This window comes from Dendropsophus ebraccatus, chromosome 7, assembly GCF_027789765.1.
Source record: "Dendropsophus ebraccatus isolate aDenEbr1 chromosome 7, aDenEbr1.pat, whole genome shotgun sequence".
NCBI classification, from domain to species: Eukaryota; Metazoa; Chordata; class Amphibia; order Anura; family Hylidae; genus Dendropsophus; species Dendropsophus ebraccatus.
In genome coordinates, this window is record NC_091460.1 from 111698297 (window position 1) to 111722975 (window position 24679).

A 24679-nucleotide genomic window follows, 5' to 3' on the forward strand; every position below is an offset into this window, starting at 1 on the left:
TCATGTTTCTGCCAATCCCAGATATGTTGTTAGTAGTAAAATTACAGGAATATAATGGCTTTTTATTACAGTTCTTATTTTTAAGATATATGATTGGAAGCAGAGCATGAGTTCAAATAAAAATACATTTGTATTTTTTGTTGGAAACTACAAAATCTTGCTAAAACAAGTTGGAGCACTCACAGATTGAAGTTTTGTAAGAGCTCTGGGGTGGATGCTACTTGAAATAATATTATTAATAATCAAGCCTTGCTATGCCAAAACATAGCATTGCTACGGAATCAATCCTTTTAATGCGGGAAGCATCACACACAAACTATAAAATTATTAGCTTATCAATAGGCGCAGCTGACGGGAGACAATGAAATTACAGAAGTAATTTTAGCGGGCTGGGCGGTCATTAGAAAATGTGTTATAAATGAGTGATGGCGGGAGACATACTTTAAGCTCTCACACTCAGCATTATATGGATTCAATATTCTTGCTTCACTGTCCTTCCCTGATAGAATTACTGAATGTCCTAAATGTCACTCCCCCGTCACTAACCTGAGGCATGGAGTATGGACTTGTCCTTCCACGGTCTCCTATTGGACCATGATCATCTCATACATTCATACCAATTACAAGGTTAAACTTAAATTGGCCCCAAAGGTACTCCTATTTCACCAATTGAGTCCCCCCGAATCGGCATCTGATGTCAGGGCAATACCCCAGCTGGTGCACATCACCTTGCTGATTGCCTTACGGTGTTTGTTCAACAATTGGTTATCGCCTACTGTACCAGACATTGCTATGGTAGTAGCGCAGAAAAAACTCTTTTTTGGAGTTGATAAGATAGATACGGAGAGGCATAAAGACTCAGGTACAAATAAGTTTTTTTGGAGACCCTTTATTTTGAAATACTATGATTTGCAAGCAATTCATGACATTGTTAGACCATTCCAGTTCACAAAATGATACTGTACGGAGTCACTAAAGGGAAACTTGGGAGCTTTGCAGCTTCCACGATAATCTTTACCTTTTGCCTATCTGTTTGTCTTTTATTTAATTCCTCTGTTGTGTGGTGAAGCAGGTATCTTTTCCTGTATGTCGTAATGCCCGCTCTGTACTCTTATGGGCCTCACCATATGTCTCGTTCTTTTTAGTTACGGTCCCGCTGTCGTCAGCTGTTTTTCATAACTTTGTTTATATGTGATACAATGCTTGTGCCTTGCATGGTACTTTGTGGTTCTATGTTTTATTATTTCTGAAACTCCAATAAAAATATTTGAAAGAAAAAAATTATAAGCTTATGTCTCTATAAAGATACATATAGTTAAAGTGTTTTTAAGAAATCAACAGGGGTTGTGATCGCAAGCAGTTTTACAATATACTTTTTTTTTTTTTAAGCTTTAGCTTTCTGTTTAAATCAGCATTATACATATGGCCATGCTGCTTACAATGCCAATGTTTGGTCTTTTCTCTGTTAAAAAAAGAGACCAAACACAAGAAGTCCTAGTCCTTTACACGCTCACATGTAGGGAGACACCTAAAGGCCATATGTATAACATTGAAAACCTTAAAAAAAAGAAAAGAAAGAAAGAAAGAAAAAAAAAAAAGAAAGTACTGTATATTACAAAACTGCTTACCTTCCATTTGTTTAAAAAAAAATCACGACAGTGCCTCTTTAATGACAGATGTTTCAGAAATGTAACTAATCAGCAGTCAGTTTATTACTGTAAATAAAAATTATCAGCTATAATGAAACAATAATTAAATATTAGAACCATTCTAGGGCTGTCATATAGATGTAGCCAGTTAAATCTCAATAATTCCTGGAAAAAATAAAAATAAACAAGCAACAACAGCCATTTAATTGGACTAAAATACAAAAGCAAATGTGCGCTGTGTTGACGTAATAAGTCATTGGCCCCAGTTCAGAATGACAATTATTTTAATGAGTCGGCAGCCATAGCCAACTGGTGCATGTTCTTTAAAACTGGTTATTATTCCAAGGGAAATTTCCTTTATCATAAAACTTCAACAAAAATTATTTACTCATAATGTTAATTTAAAGAATGTGCCAATCCCAAAGTGATTCTCTTCTCTTTCCAACATACTTAAATAGTGTTGTCTTCTTTCCATTAGGCCTCATGTATGTATGGCTGTACATGAAGTCCCTGAAGGACCATATTACTGTGGTCCCTATTTCTAATTGACATGTCAGAGCTAGAAAAGCACTAAACTTTTACAAGATCATAGTGAATAGATCCCTTGAGTGTTATATAAGAAGCATTTAATGATAAGATGCACCTAGGTTTTAGAGGAGCTAGATGGGTAAAAGCTGTTTGGCTAATTGTGTAGTGGTAATGATGTGTAATTGCAGCTCAGCTGCCATTCAAGTGAATAGGAGCTGAGCTGCAGTCAAAGCTATGTAGTGCTATTGGCAAAATGTATCAGGTTGCTCAGGTTGTCATGAACGCAGTGATGCCAGGCAGTTAACCCTCAATGAGCTGAAGCTGAGCGACCTGATACAAAGGGCCAATTGTGCTAGATAGCTTGTTGGAAGGTGGTGATGGGAGAGGAAGAGGGACTCCATAGTGCTGTGTCACCATGGGGATAGGTTTTCAGTAAAAAAAAAAAATTAGATTAGATTAGATTGGCGAGAGGAGAGTGAGTGAAGTGTCAGCACACATAGGCCCCGTTCACACTGAGCAAGAAATGACATGTCACTTCTTTGAGCGGAGAGCGGCGGCTGCGGAGGAGTGCGCGCCCTCTCATTCACTCAAAGCAGCACACTGAGCATGGCGGGATTTCGCGGCAAAATTCCGACGTTCTTGCTCAGTGTGAACGGGGACATATATTGGAGAAGAAATGTGACAACTGACAGCAGCCGACAAATCACCCGTTCCACTGACATTCACTCAACCGCTTTTGTAGTTGCTGCAGAGATCTGTCAGTGGCTGCTGCTTTAGTTAACATTTATCTTCTGCAATATTTGTGCACTGTAAGTGTTCTGGAAGCCGGTGGTGGCAGGGGATGTTGTTACTGGAAGGTTTGCACCTAGGAGGGCTACAAACTGTATAAGTAGCTTAAAGGGGAGGGTTCTTCAGGGTTTCATACCATTAAAAAAAGGGGAAAAAAATAAAACCTGAGGCTACTAAAATATCTAAATCCAAACTTAACGTTTTGGGACTGACCACACGTCCTCTTTAAGTGCCTTCTTCTGTACTGTATTTATACAGGAAAATACAATGACAAATGAATAGGCTTTCGTCTCCAAATTTGAAAAGAATTTTGGTAGCGCTTATATCATACAAACTTATCCTACAAAAAAAGAAAAGCAAGCCCACATATGTCAATAGAAAAGTAAAAAGGCTATGGTTCTTGGAATGTGCTCTTCTGACGGATAAACATTACCTCTTTGGTCCCACACCCATAGACCTCTCAAAAGCCAGCCACCACCCTGCTCTAAACTGATGAAGGGCCATAATACCAAAACAGCTATCTACAGATGGGTATTTTTTCCTTCTGGACAAATTTGTGACTTGCCATTTATTCTTAGTCATGTTCTAAGGCCTGTTTCACGCGTCCCTAGCTATAGACAGCCCTATGGATCTGCATCCATAGCCATTCACAATTGCTCTGTACTGAGTAAAACACTGACCTTGAGGGAAAAACTACAATAAAAAAGGTGGTATAAGAAAGCTGCTTAAATTATCATTTCTTCCCGGAATATGGGAATAAAAAAACAAACCATAGCAGAAAAAGAGCACATGGGTAGGTGTAAAAGATAAAAAAAGAAACATGATTAACAACTGTTTATGTTAATAACCTAAATAATATACAAATGAAAAAACTACTATTACTACTTTCTTGAAAATGTACCTGTCGTTATATCTTTCAAAACCTAAATCAACAGTAGATTAGAAATAAAACAGGTTTGCACTTTACATTCATTATTACTTTATTTTTTTGTAGTTATCATGGAAAACACAGCACTTCCTGTGTTCTGACTTTTTTTCCCCAATGACTCTAAACACAGCAAGTCCAGTCTTTCCCAGGTCATCTGCACACGCAGAGAGAATGCAGTCATTTGATTGATGGACACATTGAGCTCCCTGTACAGGTCAGACTTCATGTGTTTAGTCTCTTTTTTCAACCAGCACCAGAGTTGGATTTTAGATAAGTATAGCTTTATTTTACAGAATAATAATAATAATAATAATACTTAATGTGTATTGCAAACTTGCTTTATTTCACAAATACTGTTAATTTAGACTTTGGAAGTTATACAAGATATACTACATGGGACACCTGCAAAGTCTACCCAAATGTTAATTCTAGCCCTAAATATAAGATGGGAAAGCATTGAATATTTTCGGTATACTATTCTAAAAATGTCAAAACCACCCGTCCATTAATATAAAACTCAACTGAAATGTGTAATTTTTTTTTACTGTGTCATAACAAGAATCAATAAAATACAAGCTTATTGGATGCACTGTAAACTGCACATTCCTACTGCAGTCATGTGCATAATTCAGCCAGAGATGCTGGCTTGGCATTACATCTAGACCTCATTAGCACACTCACGCATCGGACAGCTTAACCTTATTTCGATTGTTCTAATAACCAATCTCTCTTGATGACAAAAAAAGAGGATAACGGAAAGGCTGTACAGTTACATGGTCATGATGCAGATGTCCTCACGCAACCCTAGGAATGTCCCACATAGTATGCCTGCTAACAACAGGAAAGAAATTCCATTCCTGTAGTTAATTAATGAGAAGCCAGGAGATTGCAGGCATAAAAATGAAAACATGTGCAAGCTAACTTGCAAGAATTAGAGACATCACTGTCAGTTCATTTGAATGAGCCTGATATTTCATTGCCAACCCAGAAGCAGCAGCACGCCACTTCTTCAAATCTACTGCTGGGCTCTTGATTTATGAAAACATGTGGTAGCGGCAACATGTCATTAATGCTTGAAAAGAATAGTCACTGAGCAGGAAAATTCAAAAGTCTGTATGGGTGCACAGAACGTATTCACTCAAGGAACATTAAGATCATTATGATAAGCGGCATGCAGAGAATTCTGGTAGGATTCTGCTAAATGTGTGTCATAAGAAGAAACAATAACTGATCTTGAGTTTCTGCAGTTCTCTTTGACTCGTTAACTTAACGTTATACTTTAAATTCTCCTGTTGCTCAACTCAAGTAATGACTCCCCATTGAAATCAATGGGAGGCTCAAGCATTTAACTAGGTGCCCCTTGTTTGGCAGGAGTGGAGGGTGCCTGGTTAACCAATTAAATTTTCTTGTTCTAATTTTTGTATATTTTGTACCTTCAGGCTGGGTTCACACTACGTATATTTCAGTCAGTATTGTGGTCCTCATATTGCAACCAAAACCAGGAGTGGATTAAAAACACAGAAAGGCTCTGTCCACACAATGTTGAAATTGAGTGGATGGCCGCCATATAACAGTAAATAACGGCCATTATTTCAATATAACAGCCGTTGTTTTAAAATAACAGCAAATATTTGCCATTAAATGGCGGCCATCCACTCAATTTCAACATTGTGTGAACAGAGCCTTTCTGTGTTTTTAATCCACTCCTGGTTTTGGTTGCAATATGAGGACCACAGGTACAAAATATACAAAAATTTTAACAAAACAATGTAATTGGTTTCTGTAGCGGGCAGGAGATATAACTGACAGACGAACAATTGTTAATGGTGTATGGACATTTTTCCCAAGCATCACAATGTACTTGGTCAAGCATCGAGCTCGATCAAGCACTCCGATGCTGAGCTGAGCACTATGTTTGACTGAGCATGCCAGCTCACCACCACATTTGCTCCCAGTGTACTGGAAAACATATTATAATACAATTTTTAAGAATTTATGTCACTTAATTTTTTGAATTTGGCATAGGTTTTTGTGCATGACAGACCTGAAGATTATTGTTAGTTCTCTAGATGAGAGACAGCATTGTTCTCCTTACAATCTTGCCATAAACACCATTTTAGTTCAGTATCATCCTGATGGTGAACCTTATCATTATTTAATGTGTAAAAGGCCTTTTGTTGCCTAGAGGTTATCTTGATTTTCTTTGTGACCTTACAGACTCACGTTGCTCTTTGCATGAAGTCTGTTGGTTGAATCCTCCTGGGAAGGTACTGGTTTTGATTACCACCATTTGTACGCAATCTGTCTGAATGTGGATTATTGAAGTCCAAAGTTTTTAGAGATGATTTTGAACAGACTTGAGGAAACTGTTCGGGTTTGGCAACTTCTCCGAACCCAAACGCTCGGCATTTAATTCAGAGGAAATTAGGACTCCCATGGGTGACATTCAACTTCTCCAGCCGCTGGGAGTCAAATTGGAAATATTGTGGTTCAGATAAGTTGCCGAAAACGGATAGTTTCTTCAAGAGTGCTCAACACTATTTACAAACTTTTCTACCCTGAGGAGCATCAACAGCTCTTGTTCTGAGATTCTCAGAAATCTCCGTTGTTTGTGCCATGACAAACCTCAACAAACATATTATAAAAATAAAACTTTGATAGTTGTTTTTTAAATAAACAGGACGCTTACTCACACCTGATTGCCATCCCATTGATTGAAAACACCTCTAATTTTACCTACAAATTTAATCTACAAATCCTAAGGGCGCCTTCCCACATCTATGATAATGAATTCAGCCCAAACCACAGCCCCATTTCTTTACCAAAAGCCACGCGAAGTTGCCAATAATCCTGTCAACATTGTGCGGCTATTGATGAAGAAAAAGAGGCTGTGGTTTTGACTTGAAATATCAAAAATTCTAAGGCGTTATGAACTCTACAGATCTTCCAGAATGAAAAAAAGTATACTAATAGTAAAAATACAAACTACATGCTAAAATGTACCTCAAAACTAAAGTGACCTTGTTATTAAGGGGTTAATATGGACTGAACAATGTATGATTGTTAATAGTAAAACAAAGCTGAACATATGCATCAAGTATGGGCTACTTGGTACAATTCCAAAATGTCATTTGCTTTTAGCAAATCAAAAGTAGAAAGTAAATTTCTAGTTCTGTACATGAGGCTTCGCTTGATAAACTTGGAGACTATGAAACATTTTAATTTACTTAAATGGTTTGTGAAAGGTGATAAGCAAAGATAAGATCAAAAATGGGAATTGCACAGGGTAATGTAACAAAGATAATTAGGAATGCAAAGAGAAAGTAGATTGGGCCCCTTTTTAATAACGTTGTGAAAAGTCTTTGCCTTGGCAATTGTGTGAAATGATATAAGATACGTCAAGTGAAAACCCATTCTGGGTGTTCTAAATGTCCAATCATTGGCCACACGGAAGACCTCGTACAAAAGCATGCAGTGCAGTGTTTGCTTAAAGGAGAAAAAAAAATGCACATGCATAGTATAAATCATGTATAATATAAATTCACATCTTGCTGAATAAACAGCAGTCAAATTTGGGGTCTTTACTTTTGCATCAGGTCGGTATACATAATTACAACTAATAGTCTTTACCCTAGATCTGCAGAACCCATCAATCTGCATATTTAACAACCCAATCCTTAAAGGGGTTATCCAAGAGCAGGAAAGATAACATTGTCTGGCCATTGGCCACTACTTGGTTTCCTTGCGTGTAATGAAACACAAATACAGCCAACAAAATGAGCTCATACATAGGTACACATGCATAAATAAAATACATTAAGGGAAAACTATCAGCAAGTTAGACAACTGTAACCTGCTGATATGTCCTTATTGTGCACAGAGCGCTGGGGATGATGCTAAGTTTCTTACATTCATTCTCTGTGCTGTTTCCATACAGTTTGTAGTTAAATCCCTAGGCTAGTAAGGCAGGTCTGCTCCTCACTACTGATATTCATTAGAATCCATGTGGGGCGAATCAGTGCACTGGGGGGAAGTAGTCCTGCCCCCCAATACACCAAACTGCCTTACTAGCATAGGTTTTTTACTACAAACTGCACAGAAACTGTGTAGAGGATAAGAAACTTACTTCCATCCTCAGCACTCAATGTGCTATAGGGATATGACCATGCAACTTTTTCATGGGGGCCAGAGCTTTTTTTCCCCCCATAGAATTATTTTATTATTATAATTCACTTTTTTTAACAAATTATCATATGAGAGCTTGTTTTTTGCGGGATAAGGTTCCCTTTTTAATGGCACCATTTTGGGTTTCATGTAACATATAGATTAACTTTTAATTCTTTTGGGGAGAAAAATTATATATATATATATATATATATTTTTTTTTTTGTCTTATTAAAGTAATTTTTTTTTACAGTGTAGTAAAAATAACATTTAATTTTTTTTTAATATATAATAAGCTGTACCTTTTTCCAATAACAGTAAAAAAAAGATCGCTACTAGGGATGGTCCGAACCTGCCGAGGTTCGGGTTCGTAGGAACCCGAACGCTTGGCATCAGATTCCCGCTGTCTGCCCACTCCGTGCAGCGGGTGGATACAGCGGGAGGACCGCCTGGAAAACTGGGATACAGCCTATGGTTATGGCTGTATCCCAGTTTTCCAGGCAGTCCTCCCACTGTATCCACCCTCTCCACGGAGAGGGCAGACAGCGGGAATCATTTCCGAGAGTTCGGGTTCATACGAACCCGAACCTCTGCAGGTTCGGACCATCCCTAGTAGCGATCTCGAGAGTTCGGGTAATCGCTTGGTGTGAAAGCTAGTTCTAAAAGGCAATGATCAGCTGACATGCACAATGTCGGTTGATCCTTGTCTTTCAACATTTATACAAAAATTACAAGGATAGCGACGGTCTGCCACTATCTTCTCTGGCTTGCTCCGCCAGATAGGTCTGTGTGGGCCTTCACTTGAAGATGAACCACAAAAATGATGTCCTCTGATGTGTCCCAAGGAACCCCAGTCTGATGCTGGATGTATGTGTGATTTTGTTTCCAAACTATAAAGCCCACTATAAACTTTGTTGCTTGGCGCAAATTGCTAGAGAGTCAACAAATTAAACATTCAGAATCCACACAGATTAAACACAATAAACAAGTTCCAATGAATATCCCCATTGCTCTCAGTCTGTATGGTGGTGGGAAGAAATGACAAAGTTCTATTGTATTTCCTGCTGAAATGACAAGCTCATGCACCCATTACTATGCAGAAAGAGATAGCTTAACTTCAGCATTGTGGATGTTGTGGATTTTTTAACTGTTGAAAAGGCTCTCTAACTGCAAAATGATTATAGATTTGCAGAGTGTGTATCCTTTTGTGACACTACTGATATGGTTTTGTATTATTCAGATTATTTTGCAGCGGGGAATCAAATGTTGAGTGTTTGATTTCGGAAAACGTTGCTGAAACCGAACAGTTTGACAGGTCCGCTCAACACTACTGGCAGCTAAATTTATTCTCCTGTACATGTCAATATGAATACAGCCACATTAAGCTCTAGCTGTGTGAGGACTTATTCTTTGCACTGTGTTCTGTAGTTTTTGCAAAGATAGGACTTTTTGATTGCTTTTTATTTTTTGCTTTTAAGCCAGTGAACATGCAGGATCGGGAATGTTGAAATTAAAAAGGTTTTCCGCTCACGTAAAATACATGTTGAATCATTCCCCCTCCTGGAGACTTACAATTCGTTTCATACTTATTATCTTTTCCTTCACCCAGTTCTGAGCTGTTTTTTGCTGAAACACAGAAAACTGTGTGTGAGCTGTTCACTCTCTCTCCGCTCTGATCTCCCTCTTCCCCTCACCCTTCTAAAATGGTTCATGTAAGCAGTGTCCCTAGGTGACTGTTTCTGCACTCTGTGATGCCGGGAGGGTTAATCTGATGTCAAGTTGCTGGTGACCTCCCTGTAATTAATCCTCCCAGCAGGGACACTGTTTACATGAAGAAGGGAGGGGGGAAAGAAGGGTTCAGAGTGGAGATGGAGTGAACAGCTAACATACAGTTTTTTTTTGTCTTCAGCAGAAAGCAGTAGCTCAGAATTGGGGGAAGGAGACTGAAAAGATAATAGCAAGTATGAAATTAATTGTTAGTTTCCAGGAGAGGGTGATTCAACATGTATTTTACCTTACTAGAATACCCCTTTAATAGTATGGACAATTATGCATGTGGAAATTCTTTTTTTTTTTTTTATTTGAAAATGGGAAAAGGCTGGTGAATTTTTATTCGAGGTGAATTTTTTTTAAATACAATTTTTATGTCTCTCTAGGGGCCTAACATGAACAAGCTTATAACATCTGATCTGTTAGATGGAAAAAAATAATGCAATATGCAATATTTTATCATCATCTCCTCAGCAATATGTGACAGGCTCAATTATAAGTTATTGGGGTCCATAAGTCACTAATTATGCCGATCATGTGACAGAGAGGAGACATTGCAAAGGCTGCATTCACATTATGTTTAGTGGCCCACGTCAGATAATGCATTGGCATCCTGTCAAAAAGAGATGCTGACATACAGCCTGAAGTACATATAGACTTGAATGAGCCAAATGTACCCTAATTTTTGACAGCATGCCAATGTGTAGCTTGATAGAGGGCACAGAACATAATGTGAATGCAACCTTGATAAAATCATGCCCCCGCTGACTGAAAATTTTAAAAAAAGGCGCTGTTGCCGTAATCTGCCTAAAAAATAGTGTGAATGGCTTGGTAAATGCTGCAAAAAACCTGTGTGCAATGCACAAAAACACCTTTTTGCCAAAATAATGCCCCCAAGAGGATGATACATATGCACCAGGCAGACCACTGTTTTAGAGCAGAGTAGTGGTCGGTTACCTAGACAATGAGCTGTAATCAAGAGGCGAGGAAAAGCAGCATATCAGGAGGAGACAATCTTTCTAAATGAATGTATTTGCAACAATTTTTAACTCCTACAAGTCTAACTATATAAGCTGAGATAAGAATACCCCTTTAAAGGGCATGTATCACCTAAAAATTCTTTAACTGAAACTTCTTCTTGTTTTCCTAATCTTTTTTTTTCTGATTGTATTTTTATTTTTTTGAACAGCATTTAGTGACATGCTTTACTGGAAATGGACATAGACTACAATAGACAGGACTTGTCCCAATTAAATGAGTGTAAAACATTACTGAGTGTGCTCTGTGAGGGTCGAAGATGTCATTCCACAGGGAGCTGCTGTTGTCTTACACTGATGCTATCTATCTACTAGTGTCACATGTCGCAGCAATGCTGTACAGATAACTTTACAGAAGCCTCCTCTTAGGACCACATAGACAACAGGAAGTCTCAGCTTCATTTAATGCAAAAGAACACTGCAGAGACACCATCACATGTCTCGACGTCAGTGAACTAGCCAGACCTTCCCACCGGGAAGGAACAACCAAGCCAAAGGCGTTCTCCAGTCAAGGAAACCACCTCAGCAAGGTATCCATCCACAGACAGCTGTTTCAGGGGTTTTGCCCCTCATCAGTGTGGAGTAGGTTTCTGGCTAGTGGGAGCAATGACTAGTAAGTGCATGCAAAAGGACGCTGGTTGACCGCAGGGAGATCAGCCAAAACACCGCAGAGACACCCATCATGTGTCTCAACGTCAGTGTATTCTAGAACATTGCCCCCTGGGAAATCAAATATGCAAAAGAACACTGCAGAGACACCATCACATGTCTCGACGTCAGTGAGGTGGTTTCCTTGACTGGAGAACGCCTTTGGCTTGGTTGTTCCTTCCCGGAGGGAAGGTCTGGCTAGTTCACTGACGTTGAGACATGTGATGTTGTCTCTGCAGTGTTCTTTTGCATATTTGATTTCCCAGGGGGCAATGTTCTAGAATACACTGACGTTGAGACACGTGATGGTGTCTCTGCGGTGTTTTGGTTGATCTCCCTGAGGTCAACCAGCGTCCTTTTGCATGCACTTACTAGTCATTGCTCCCACTAGCAAGAAACCTCCACACTGATGAGGGGCAAAAACCCCGAAACAGCTGTCTGTGGATGGATACCTTGCTGAGGTGGTTTCCTTGACTGGAGAACACCTTTGGCTTGGTTGTTCCTTCCCGGAGGGAAGGTCTGGCTAGTTCACTGACGTCGAGACATGTGATGGTGTCTCTGCAGTGTTCTTTTGCATATTTGATTTCCCAGGGGGCAATGTTCTAGAATACACTGACGTTGAGACACGTGATGGTGTCTCTGCGGTGTTTTGGTTGATCTCCCTGAGGTCAACCAGCGTCCTTTTGCATGCACTTACTAGTCATTTTTCCCACTAGCCAGAAACCTACTCCACACTGATGAGGGGCAAAAACCCCGAAAGAGCTGTCTGTGGATGAATACCTTGCTGAGGTGGTTTCCTTGACTGGAGAACACCTTTGGCTTGGTTGTTCCTTCCCGGAGGGAAGGTCTGGCTAGTTCACTGATGTCGAGACATGTGATGGTGTCTCTGCAGTGTTCTTTTGCATATTTGATTTCCCAGGGGGCAATGTTCTAGAATACACTGACGTTGAGACACGTGATGGTGTCTCTGCGGTGTTTTGGTTGATCTCCCTGAGGTCAACCAGCGTCCTTTTGCATGCACTTACTAGTCATTGCTCCCACTAGCCAGCAACCTACTCCACACTGATGAGGGGCAAAAACCCCGAAACAGCTGTCTGTGGATGGATACCTTGCTGGGTCAGTTTCTTTGACTGGAGAACGCCTTTGGCTTGGTTGTTCCTTCCCGGAGGGAAGGTCTGGCTAGTTCACTGACGTTGAGACATGTGATGGTGTCTCTGCAGTGTTCTTTTGCATATTTGATTTCCCAGGGGGCAATGTTCTAGAATACACTGACGTTGAGACATGTGATGGTGTCTCTGCGGTGTTTTGGTTGATCTCCCTGAGGTCAACCAGCGTCCTTTTGTATGCACTTACTAGTCATTGCTCCCACTAGCCAGAAACCTACTCCACACTGATGAGGGGCAAAAACCCCGAAACAGCTGTCTGTGGATGGATGTCTTGCTGAGGTGGTTTCCTTGACTGGAGAACGCCTTTGGCTTGGTTGTTCCTTCCCGGAGGGAAGGTCTGGCTAGTTCACTGACGTCGAGACATGTGATGGTGTCTCTGCAGTGTTCTTTTGCATATTTGATTTCCCAGGGGGCAATGTTCTAGAATACACTGACGTTGAGACACGTGATGGTGTCTCTGTGGTGATTTGGTTGATCTCCCTGAGGTCAACCAGCGTCCTTTTGCATGCACTTACTAGTCATTGCTCCCACTAGCCAGAAACCTACTCCACACTGATGAGGGGCAAAAACCCCGAAACAGCTGTATGTGGATGGATACCTTGCTGAGGTGTTTTCCTTGACTGGAGAACGCCTTTGGCTTGGTTGTTCCTTCCTGGAGGGAAGGTCTGGCTAGTTCACTGACGTCAAGACATGTGATGTTGTCTCTGCAGTGTTCTTTTGCATATTTGATTTCCCAGGGGGCAATGTTCTAGAATACACTGACGTTGAGACACGTGATGGTGTCTCTGCGGTGTTTTGGTTGATCACCCTGCGGTCAACCAGCGTCCTTTTGCATGCACTTACTAGTCATTGCTCCCACTAGCCAGAAACCTACTCTACACTGATGAGGGGCAAAAACCCCGAAACAGCTGTCTGTGGATGGATACCTTGCTGAGGTTTTCTTGACTGGAGAACGCCTTTGGCTTCTCCAGGTCTGGCTAGATCACTGACGTCGAGACATGTGATGGTGTCTCTGCAGTGTTCTTTTGCATATTTGATTTCCCGGGGGGCAATGTTCTAGAATATACTGACGTTGAGACACGTGATGGTGTCTGTTCGGTGTTTTGGTTGATCTCAGCTTCATTTTAGACCTAGTGGTAAGAATGAAATCTACAAGATCTCAGGATTATTTTATAATAAAGATGGTAAAATGGTGGAAAAAAAAAATATCACCAAAAAATTGTTTAAAATATATTTCACAAGAAAACTTGATTTAAAACAGTAGGTCACATTCCCTTTAAATGGAACATTTTCACTTTTGGGTCCTTTTGTAAGGGAAGGGATTTTTTAATTGTTCTAACAGTTCAACTGCAAGTGTGCAAGGAAACGAGGCCCAAGTAAAAAAAAAAGTTTTTTTGTGTTCTGAAAACCTTTCCTTTTGGGCCTGTCATGTAGCGAGACATAAAATTGAAGTCACAGTTATTTCTGAACAAACGAGAAATAGGGCGATACTGTAAGGGAACCCAGGTCCTGGATGGGGACAGGGACAGACAGATAGACAGTGTGAGCCCTAGTGCCAGGTTTCCCAAGACTGTCCCTGCATACTTGACAGCACCAACTGGACAATATTGCCTTCACTCGAGACAAGACAGAAAAACACAATGAAGAATAGTCAGGCAGATACAGGTCAAACCAGAGATAGCAGAGCAGTATAAAAACAGCAGGCTAAAGCAGAGGTCAGAAGAACATAAGAACAGGGTCAGAATTCAAAGCAATACAATAAAAAACTACAGCTATAGCTAAGAGATTATTACAAACATAGCAGAGTCCTGGTCCAGGTCATGATTGGACAAGACCTCTGACATCCAGACCACACAGAACATAGACTGACAGGGAAGGGAGATGTGTGGGAAAGGGAACTGTCCATCTCTACTCAATCTAAACTGTCTACAGCACTAGGGCTAGCACAAGAAACCAGATGGGTGTGGTGGAACCTGTCAATTTTTTTTTTGTTTCTTCTCTTTATTAATTTTCCATAGTACAAAATCATGTTAAAACCTCAATTATCCACATCCTACCCCATACAATCTTCATTTGCTAAATATACCCGGTCTAGTTCATTACCATCCATTATAAAACATAACCAAACAGCATTATGGTCCGGAGGGGATTTCACCAGGGGGCTCAATCCATCCCTTTACCAGGTATTATCTAAAATCTAAAATCTTCCCCTTACCATCAGTATATCCCAGTTTACTAACACCATTACTATATCTTACCACTATACTAACCGCAGAATCCAGACACCACAGGGAGAGCACAACAAACTAACTTAATTGAAAAATTATAAAGTCAAGTTTTAGCCAGCAGACTCGGTTGTCCCTTAGCAGAGCTCCGCTCCCCTTGCATACATTTCACCCCCCGAAGAAGGGGAAAGAAAAAGAGGAGGAAAAAAAAAAACACAAACAAAAGGGAAAGAAAACAAAAAAAAAGAGACAAAATTACAAGATTACAGAGATACACTTCTGTTCTTTATCCACCTGGTAATTTCATCCATTCAGGGAACCTTCTTTGGCCGAACCGCCCCATCTCTGGAGCCGTTCTGTCCAGCAGAGCCCTTCCCACCAACCATTCCTTCCTGGAGCACAGGAAAGCCCACTCAGGTAGACCACCCGTGCTCCATACACTCAACTAAGCTCCCGGAAGGGCCTCATCCACCATTTATCATGATAAATTATGGTCCTCCATCAGCTTCCATTCCAAATCATCCCTCCACACCTCAGGTGTTATAAAAATAAATAAATAAATAAGTGAAATAAAATAATAATTAAAACTTAAATAATAATAATAATAGTAAAGAATACTAAGTAAAAAAAAAAAAAAACACTAAGGGCCACATGTATCATCCGGCGAACGGATGATTTTCGGCGGAAAGTGCCGATTTGCGTATTTTTTTATACGCAAATGGCCGATCTGCGAATAAAATATTTGCAAATCGGCACTTTCCGCCGAGTACGCCGGGGGGCGGAAAGGGGGCTTGTAGTGGGCGGAACGGAGGGCGCGGACTCAGAGTCCGCGCGATTTACCATCCGTTCCGCCCAAATGTACGCCGAAAACCTACTCCAGTCCTCAGCTGGCGTAGGTTTTCGGCGGTGCGAAGCTGCGGGGGCATTTATAAGTCCGGCGTAAAAAACGCCGGACTTAATAAATGCCCCCCTAAATGAATAAAAATATATAATAAATAAAAATTAATTAAATAAATATTTATAGTTTTGCTACTGAGACTTAAAGAAGAGCAGAGCCGACCTTAAAAACAACTTCAAATCTTATAATCAGTCGTTTACCTTCACATCTCTCCCGATTGTGTCCAGACCCACGGCCCCATCTACAACCCATCCTTTCAACCTGGAACCTGTCAATTACCACACAGCAAGTACTAGAATCACAGTTCAGACTAGTGTAAGGGCCATGTATTACACCTAGTATAAACGATAACTGAACCTATTACATAATAAATGTGCAGTAAGGTATATATATTGTTAGTGATTACTGTGCAGCGCTTGCCTAAAGTGTAAAATAATAAAATTTATACATACCTGTCCTCCCTCCCGATGTTCTTCTTGCTTCTGCTTACTGTCTGCAGCTGCCGCCGTTCTTTAAAGTGACAGGCCACTCAGTCAATCATTGGCCGCAACATTGTCCCGTCTCAGCCAGTGATTGGCTGAGCAGCCCCTCACTTCAGAGACCAGCTCTGAAGATCCAGCAGTGGCTGCAGGGAGTGGGGAGAAGCAAGAAAAACACCGGGAGTGTGGACAGGTATGTATAAACTTTATTTATTTTTTTATTTTTTTACACAGTCATCAGCAAACACTATTACACGTAGTGATGCACAGTCAGTGGCCGATAATTTCTCAAAAGGTTGAAAGACAACGATCAACCGATAATTGTTTCTTCGGCTGATCTTTGTCTGTATTATACAAAGCCATAATCTGCCGAATCGGCCTAATCGGGCAGATTAAAGTATCTCTCTCTGTATAAACAGGGCCTTTAGGAAAACATGTAATTCAGCCCCTGAATCATGGGCAGAGGACACACTGAGGTCTGAACAGGCACGGACATAAGAGGTATATTTGGGATTTCATTGCTTGATTTTCATGTGTGCTGTCTTTAAAATGAGCTACCGTATTTTCCGGTGTATAAACCTGAAAAATCTTCTAAGAAGCCGGGGGTCGTTTTATACGCCAGGTATGGTCGCCCCAATACAGTGGGGGAGCTAAAAAATGGCCGCATCTCCACCGTATGGGGCAACCACTATAAAAAAAAAAAGTTAACTCACCTGGGGCCAGTCTGGCGCGCATCTCCTGTCCCGTTCCCAGTGCAGGCAGTGTGACGTACACCGCCTGCACCAGGGATCCCCGAAGCTCTCCCAGGCAGGCAAGCGTCTCAACGGAGCTCGGCTGCCGGGAGAGCTTCGGGAGACTGACAGAGGCTCTGGAAGTACCCGAAGCCTCTGTCATTCTTCCAAAGCTCTCCCTGCAGCCGAGCGTCTCCGAGCTTCTCCAATAAAACGCTTGGCTGCTCTGGAGAGCTTCGGGGATCCCCGGCGCAGGTAGTGTACGTCACAGTGGTGAGTTAACAGTTCCTTTTTTTTTCTTAATTTAGCTGCGGGTAACCCCTTCCTGACCTCAGCCCTGCAGGCAGGGGTTAACATTTTCCGGGGTATAAGGCAAACCTCTAACAATCTTCTTGAAAGTCAGGGGTCGTCTTATATGCCCAGTCGCCTTATACGATAGAAAATATGGTACATTTTTTTCACTTGCTCTGCATTAATAAATAAAACAACTGTGAGATGAAAATACTCACTGCACCTCTAGACAAATACCTTTAGGGGTCTATATGTAGAGATGCAAGGTATGTAATCTATTTTTATCTAAACATGAAATGGAGTTAAGTTGTAAATCACATATTAAATTCACTAAGATGTATTCTACTTCATTTTTTAAACATCATCTATTACATATTTCTAGTAAGAACATGTTAGGAAAACTATGTCAAAAAGCTGGATCCCCTGTGACTATAGGGATGATTATGTATTTAGTAGTAAAAATAATGTAACACTGGAATACTGTACTGTTTAGTAATGGAGGATTCAATACTTTATAGCACATTTACCAATAAAGGAAGAATTCACAAAGAAGTAGAGCCTAGTGGTAGGTGATGATAACGTGTAGCTTGTGAGATGTTGTGATAGCTCAATTTAAAAAAAAATAACATGTATTGAAGGATCATGTCAATTATTGAGTTAAGTATATGGTACACTTTGTATAGTTTTTCTTGTGAATCATTATTTATTTTCCAATATTTTCTGTTTAGTATATTCCCTAATATAGAAATTTTGGTCTTTTTGTCCAAGTCACTTTTTTAGCCAATTTATTTAATTTCACACACATAAACACATTTCATACAAGTAAACTCATTGGATGCCCAATATACACTGGGGTAGTCTTATTACCTTGGAGATGATTAGTGGTTGCCCCCGCTCTAGTCCTCCTTTCAGTGAGAAACCCCATGGAGCTCCACCTTCAAGAGTTGCTTGTAGATATAGAGAGGTGACAGATGGCTGTCCAGAGGATGGCCTCTGATCCATGTTCTCTTGCCAATGTCACTATCAATATTGTCAGTCCTCATCTACTCTGCAGATCTACACATTGCGGATAGAAACAGTCAGCAGGACCTCTGTTAGACATTGCATTCTGAATAAATGCAGACCTCAAACATCCAGATCCAATTCAATCCCAGGAGGTGCCTCCTCTGCCCTCCACAGTTAATTAAAAATGATGCTGGTCTGTCTAGTCCTCTTCATTTATTAATGTCTTCATTTCATTGGCACATCCTCAAAAATAACCTATTAGCTCCATACAGGCAAAAACAAGGAACTTTTGAGAGCATGCATGCAGAACGAGTGACATATAAAGTAATGTTTGTTTTTGATTGATGATGCTGCTTCTCCAGCTCCCCCAGACTTACCATTACAATAGCCTATCTTTTCAGTTCATTGCATTCAAAGAATGAGATCTCTCGCTCTCTCTCCTTTCGAGGCTGCATGGGTTTCTTGAGAATGAACTATAACTTTCTCCCTCTGCTCTCAACTCAACTTGGAATTTCCACTTGTGCTTAGAATGTGCAGTAAAATCTTATCAGTCGGAAATAAACTCTTGCAGGATGTTTGGACAAATCAGGAGAACAGGTGGATTTTCTCCTGGCATAGGAAGTGAAAGACTTTAACAAATCACTACATTTCTTTTCTTTCTCCAGTACTTCTGTAGATTAGACTGTAACTACATAGGGAGAAGGAGGGGGAGAGAAAGAGAGAGAGAGGCAGGGGGTGTGAGCAAAGGATTAGAACAAGTCATGCTGATTTTACACAGCAAGTACCCAAATGATATGCAGCTAAGAATAGAAAGGGTTGAGAAAATAATAAGCATATCAACACTTCCCCTGTATCAGAAAGCCTGACACTATGATGCCACTTTATCATTCACAGGACTTTCAGATGTCATTGAAATCTTGAGAGCAAAGTGAACAGTAGAAATAGAATTACATTAAATATTACTTGGTCTAAATTAGCTGCTGTATGTCCTGCAGGAAATGTTGTTTTATTTTCAGTCTGACACAGTGCTCTCTGCTGACATCTCTGGCTGAGACAGGAACTGTCCAGAGCAGGAGAGATTTTCTATGTGGATTCATAGAAAACTGAGACAGAGTTCCTGTCTCGGCCAGAGATGTCAGCAGAGAGCAGTGTCAGACGGAAAATAAAACATTTTCTGCATGACATACAGCAGGTATGGGAAGTATGGGAAGACAAGATTTTTTAATAGACTTAAATTACAAATCTATATAATGTTCTGATATCAGTTGATTTGAAAGAAAAAGATTTACGCCTGGCAACCCCTTTAACTCTCAGACCCGTACCAATTAAAACTTTTGACATGACTCTATGACATGGAGCTTTGGTCACATTACCTTTTCTCAGGCAGCTTCTGCTAGAAGTATGTTCTGTGGGAGAAGTCTCCCAGGTTTAACTTTTTTTTCCAGGATAGAATCAATCCTTGCAAACCAAACCAAGGAAAAAGCCAGCAATGCAGCCATCCTGTAGAAAAAGACTTTTATTCAATATCGGATAAAAAACAAATGTCCATATAGATAGTATATGCAACGCGTTTCGACCTAAAACTTCTTAATCACTGCAGATTTGAGATGAGTTTTTCATTTATTATTATTAATATTATTATTATTATTTTCTTTTTACTTTGTTTTTGTTTTTTTACTTTACTTTTTTTATTGCAGGAAGAATACCTGGATTACTTCATATCAAAAACAAAGATAAAGAAAGAAATGCGACTCTTCAGCTGTTGCAAATCTACAACTCCCTTCATGTCTGAGCCCACTTTATTTCCTCCCTATATTACCAGCCAGACACAAAACCAAGCAATTTAATTTTGGTATTTCCATGGTGGCAAGGGCGATTGTTTTGCATGTCTTCAGCCTAGTGTTACCAGCCTGCTACCGCCTAGTGCTGGACCATAATTTTTTGATGCTCTGGGCTTGACGGTACCTGGCTCCTTACAATATCCCTGGTACCAGTGAGTACTGGTGTAATAATGAAGGATCACTGTTAGCCATTTTAAAGGTTTCGTTGTCAAGAATGGCAGGTGAAGACAAAACACTAGACAGTGGGCCCTGAATCTGACCCCACCCACTGTCACCTGCCTACTTGCCTTGGTCGACCCTAAGCGGTCGCGGACAACCACAAAGACAATCCCTATACTGTATACGTGCACAACATAAAACGCAGACAGACAGACAAACACAATGCGGGAAGTAAACTAGCCGAGTCAGAAACCGAACGAGCAACACAGTACAAAAACAGAACCAAACGGAGAGTCAGGGGACAGGCAAAAGGTCAGAATCCAGGCAAGACAATAGAGAAAGGATAGGGCAGAATGCAGGGAACTGGGGAGCTGGGATCAGAGACAACTAATAGCCAGCGAAGTGAGCTGGTAAGTGAATCATACTTATACTGGGTCAGGGGGCCGGACCAGAACACCATTGGCCCGACCCCCTGATCCCAAACACACAGCAGCTGTCATGCTACGGACTGAGTGGGGAAGTGATCCGCCCCTCAGCCTGAGCATGATGCCGTTCAGCTGTAGCGTCTGGGCGGCCGCCGCGAGTGACTCGGAGCCGCGGCGTCCCTGGTAACCAGGGATGCCGTCGGGTTTCCGTGACGTCACCCGGCTGGCGCGCCCGCATCGGCGCTGAGTCCTAGCGCCGACCGACGGAGCCAGGAGAGAAGATGACGCCGCAGGAGCCCTGGCAGGTGAGTTCTTAACATTACCCCTCCCTTTATGAGGGGCCTCAGGACCCTTATCAAAAGGACCCGGCTTGAAAGGGTTACATGAATGATATTGCTGAACAAGGCGAGGCGCATGCATGTCCATACTTGCGACCCAAGTGCGTTCTTCAGGGCCAAATCCTCTCCAATGAACCAGATACTGCAAGGACCTCTGGACCCAACGGGAATCCAGAATTCTCTCCACCTCGTACTCCAGCTCCCCCTGGATGACCAAGGGAGCAGGGAGAACAGATGGCAACACCGGATTAACATATCTTTTTAACAGTGATTTATGGAACACATCATGGATCTTCATACTCTTAGGCAATTGTAACTTAAAAGAGACAGGATTAATGATCTTAAGAATTACATAGGGACCGATGAATTTCGGCGACAGTTTACTAGATGGGGTTCTTAATTTTAGATTTCTGGTAGAGAGCCATACCTTATCCCCCACCTTGTATTCTGGGCCAGATATGCGTCTTTTGTCTGATTGTTTTTTTAACTTTCTTGGGCTTTACCCAGGTTCTGCAGAGCCTGGGCCCAGACTGTGCACAGTCTTTTGTAAATGCATTCGGCGGATGGGTTAATTGACTCAGCGGCATGAATGGAAGAGCACCTAGGATTAAATCCGAAGTTGCAAAAAAATGGCGACATCTTGAAAGATTGATTCTCTCGATTATTTAGGGCAAACTCAGCTAAAGGTAAATATTCCTTCCATTTGTCTTGAGAACCTGCAACAAAACATCTCAAAAATTGTTCCAATGACTGGTTTACTCTCTCAGTTTGTCCATTAGACTGAGGATGAAAAGCGGATGAAAAAGACAAAGATATACCTAGACGACTACAGAATTCTCTCCAGAATTTAGATACAAACTGTACCCCCCTATCAAAAACAATATTTTCGGGAACCCCATGCAGGCGCAGAATATGATTAATAAACAGGAAAGCCAAGCTACGTGCAGTAGGGAGTTTACTAAGAGAAGTAAGGTGACACATTTTTGAAAATCTATCGATGACCACCCAAATCACTGTCTTACCCTTGGAGAGTGGTAGGTCAGTAATGAAGTCCATAGAGATATGGGTCCAGGGTCGAGTAGGCACTGGCAAAGGTCGAAGGAGTCCCTCTGGCAATCTACGAGACACCTTCGACATAGCACAAGTCTCACATGCTTCCACAAATAATTTAGTATCTCTGGCCTAAGATGGCCACCAATAATGACGAGCTAAAAGATACTTTGTTCCAGCAATGCCTGGATGACCCGCTAACACAGAGCAATGAATCTCTTCCAAAACTTTAAGACGAAGATTGGGGGGAACAAAGAGTTTGTCTTCTGGGGTGTCCCTAGGAGCCATAGCTTGTGAGTTTACTACTTGGGCAGCCAGATCGGGCTGCAATATGGCTACCACCACCCCGGGGGATAAGATGGTTTCAGTATTCTTTGTGGGAGTGCTACTGATGTCAAAACTACGTGATAAAGTGTCTGCTTTTACATTCTTGGAGCCAGGCCTGAAGGTTATCTCAAAATCAAATTGTGTGAAAAAGAGAGCCCATCTGGCCTGCCGGGGAGTAAGACGTTTAGCTTTATCTAGATAAACAAGATTCTTGTGATCAGTCAAAACCTTAATCTTGTGTCTAGCTCCTTCCAAAAAATGCCTCCATTCGTCAAAAGCCCATTTTATGGCAAGAAGTTCTCTATTGCCTATATCATAGTTACATTCAGCTCTAGAGAACTTCCGAGAAAAATAGGCTATGGGTTTGAGATTAGTGAGCGTCTCCGATCCCTGTGAGAGAACAGCTCCCACTCCCACCTCTGAGGCATCCACCTCAACAATGAACGGTTGTTCGAAATCTGGTTGAGTCAACATCGGAGCGACAGAAAAACATTTTTTAAGTTTGTCGAATGCCAGAACAGCTTCAGGAGTCCAGTTTACCAAATCAGCTCCTTGCCTGGTCATGTCAGTAAGGGGTTTGGCAATTACGGAAAAACCTTTAATAAACTTTCTATAATAATTAGCGAACCCCAAAAATCTTTGTAACGCTTTAAGACTGTTGGGGCGCTCCCATTTTTCAATGGCCGTTACTTTAAGAGGATCCATCTCAAAAGAATTGGAGGTGACTTTGTATCCCAAAAATGAAACCTCCTGAACACCGAACTGGCACTTCGACAATTTAGCAAACAATCGATTCAACCGCAACAGTTCCATAACCTTACGAACATGGTATACGTGTGAGGACCAATCAGGGGAGAAAATTAATATATCATCCAAGTATACCACCAAGAAATGACCCAGATATTCACAAAAAATATCATTGACGAAATGTTGGAATACTGCAGGCGCATTGCATAGCCCAAAGGGCATCACAAGATATTCGAAGTGTCCCTCAGGGGTATTAAAGGCGGTCTTCCACTCATTCCCTTCCTTTATCCTGATCAGATTATAGGCTCCACGCAGATCAATCTTAGAGAACCATTGAGCCCCTACAATCTGATTAAATAAATCTGGAATTAACGGAAGAGGATGTTGGTTTTTTATAGTGATTTTATTTAATTCTCGATAGTCTATGCACGGACGTAGACCGCCATCTTTTTTACCAACAAAGAAAAACCCTGCCCCTAGTGGAGAGCAGGAAGGACGAATGTGACCTTTACGTAAACTATCTTTGATATATTCACGCATAGCCTCCCTTAAAGGCCTAGACAAATTAAATATCCGACCTTTAGGATATTTAGACTCCGGAATTAAATCAATGGCACAATCGTATGGACGATGAGGAGGTAACTCGTCCACTGATTTTTCGTCAAATACATCAACAAAATCCCATAAGAATTCGGGGACCTCCTCTTCCAAGGAGGAACATTCAGTAAGATGCAAAGAAATACAATGAGAAGCACATCCCGGTCCCCACTGAATGAGTTCCCTGTTTGGCCAATCAAACACTGGGTTATGCTGGGCCAACCAGGGCAACCCCAAAATAATGTCGGATGACAAATTATCCATAATCAAAAAATCAAGAAACTCAGAATGAATAGAGCCTATGTTTACCTTGAGGTGAGGAGTAATATACCTCACCTTAACTTGCGCCAGTGGCGTAAAATCCGCCCCAGTGATACTCAGTGGCCACTTAAGCTGAAGTGGGCATACCTCCAGACTGGACCAGAAACCAGAATTAATAAAATTAGCGGATGCCCCAGAATCAATATGGGCTGATCCAGAAATACTCTTTTCCCCTAAAGAAAGTGCAATAGGCACCATCAATTTATTCTTTTTATCGAGCGGTACCTGTGCGCCTGAGTGACCCCCTCGATAGTAACTCAGGCGCTGGAGTTTTCCGGCGGTGATCCAATTCTGGAGGTACACTCCCGAATTCGATGTCCCGATTTGCCACAGTATAGACACAGATTATGCTGCAATCGATAGGCGCGTCTTGTCTTAGCATCAGTGGCTCCAATCTGCATAGGTTCTTCTTGTGGAAATGACAGAGAAGAAGAAGGTTTAGGAGGAGAGAAAACAAAGGGTGAGGACTTATAAGGACCAGTGGTTGCGCTCTCTCTCTCCGTCTCTCCCGCATGCGTCTATCTACCCTTATCGCTAAGGTCATAATCTCTTCTAAAGACTCAGGA

The 24679-nt window shown here is 41.2% G+C and overlaps 1 long non-coding RNA gene across 2 annotated transcripts in view; it reads right to left on the reverse strand.

The window, feature by feature from the left end:
- LOC138797689 (uncharacterized) overlaps positions 1 to 24679 on the reverse strand; it is a 43172-nt gene that overhangs the window by 16752 nt on the left and 1741 nt on the right. Inside the window, exons 2-3 of one of the 2 annotated variants that reach the window (XR_011363978.1) lie at positions 19682 to 19808; positions 18171 to 18996 (exon numbers count right to left, since the gene is read on the reverse strand). This is a non-coding gene — a long non-coding RNA (uncharacterized lncRNA). Of the gene's footprint in view, positions 1 to 18104; positions 18997 to 19681; positions 19809 to 24679 lie in introns of those variants that run through there. The other variant, XR_011363977.1, reaches the window with a different exon arrangement.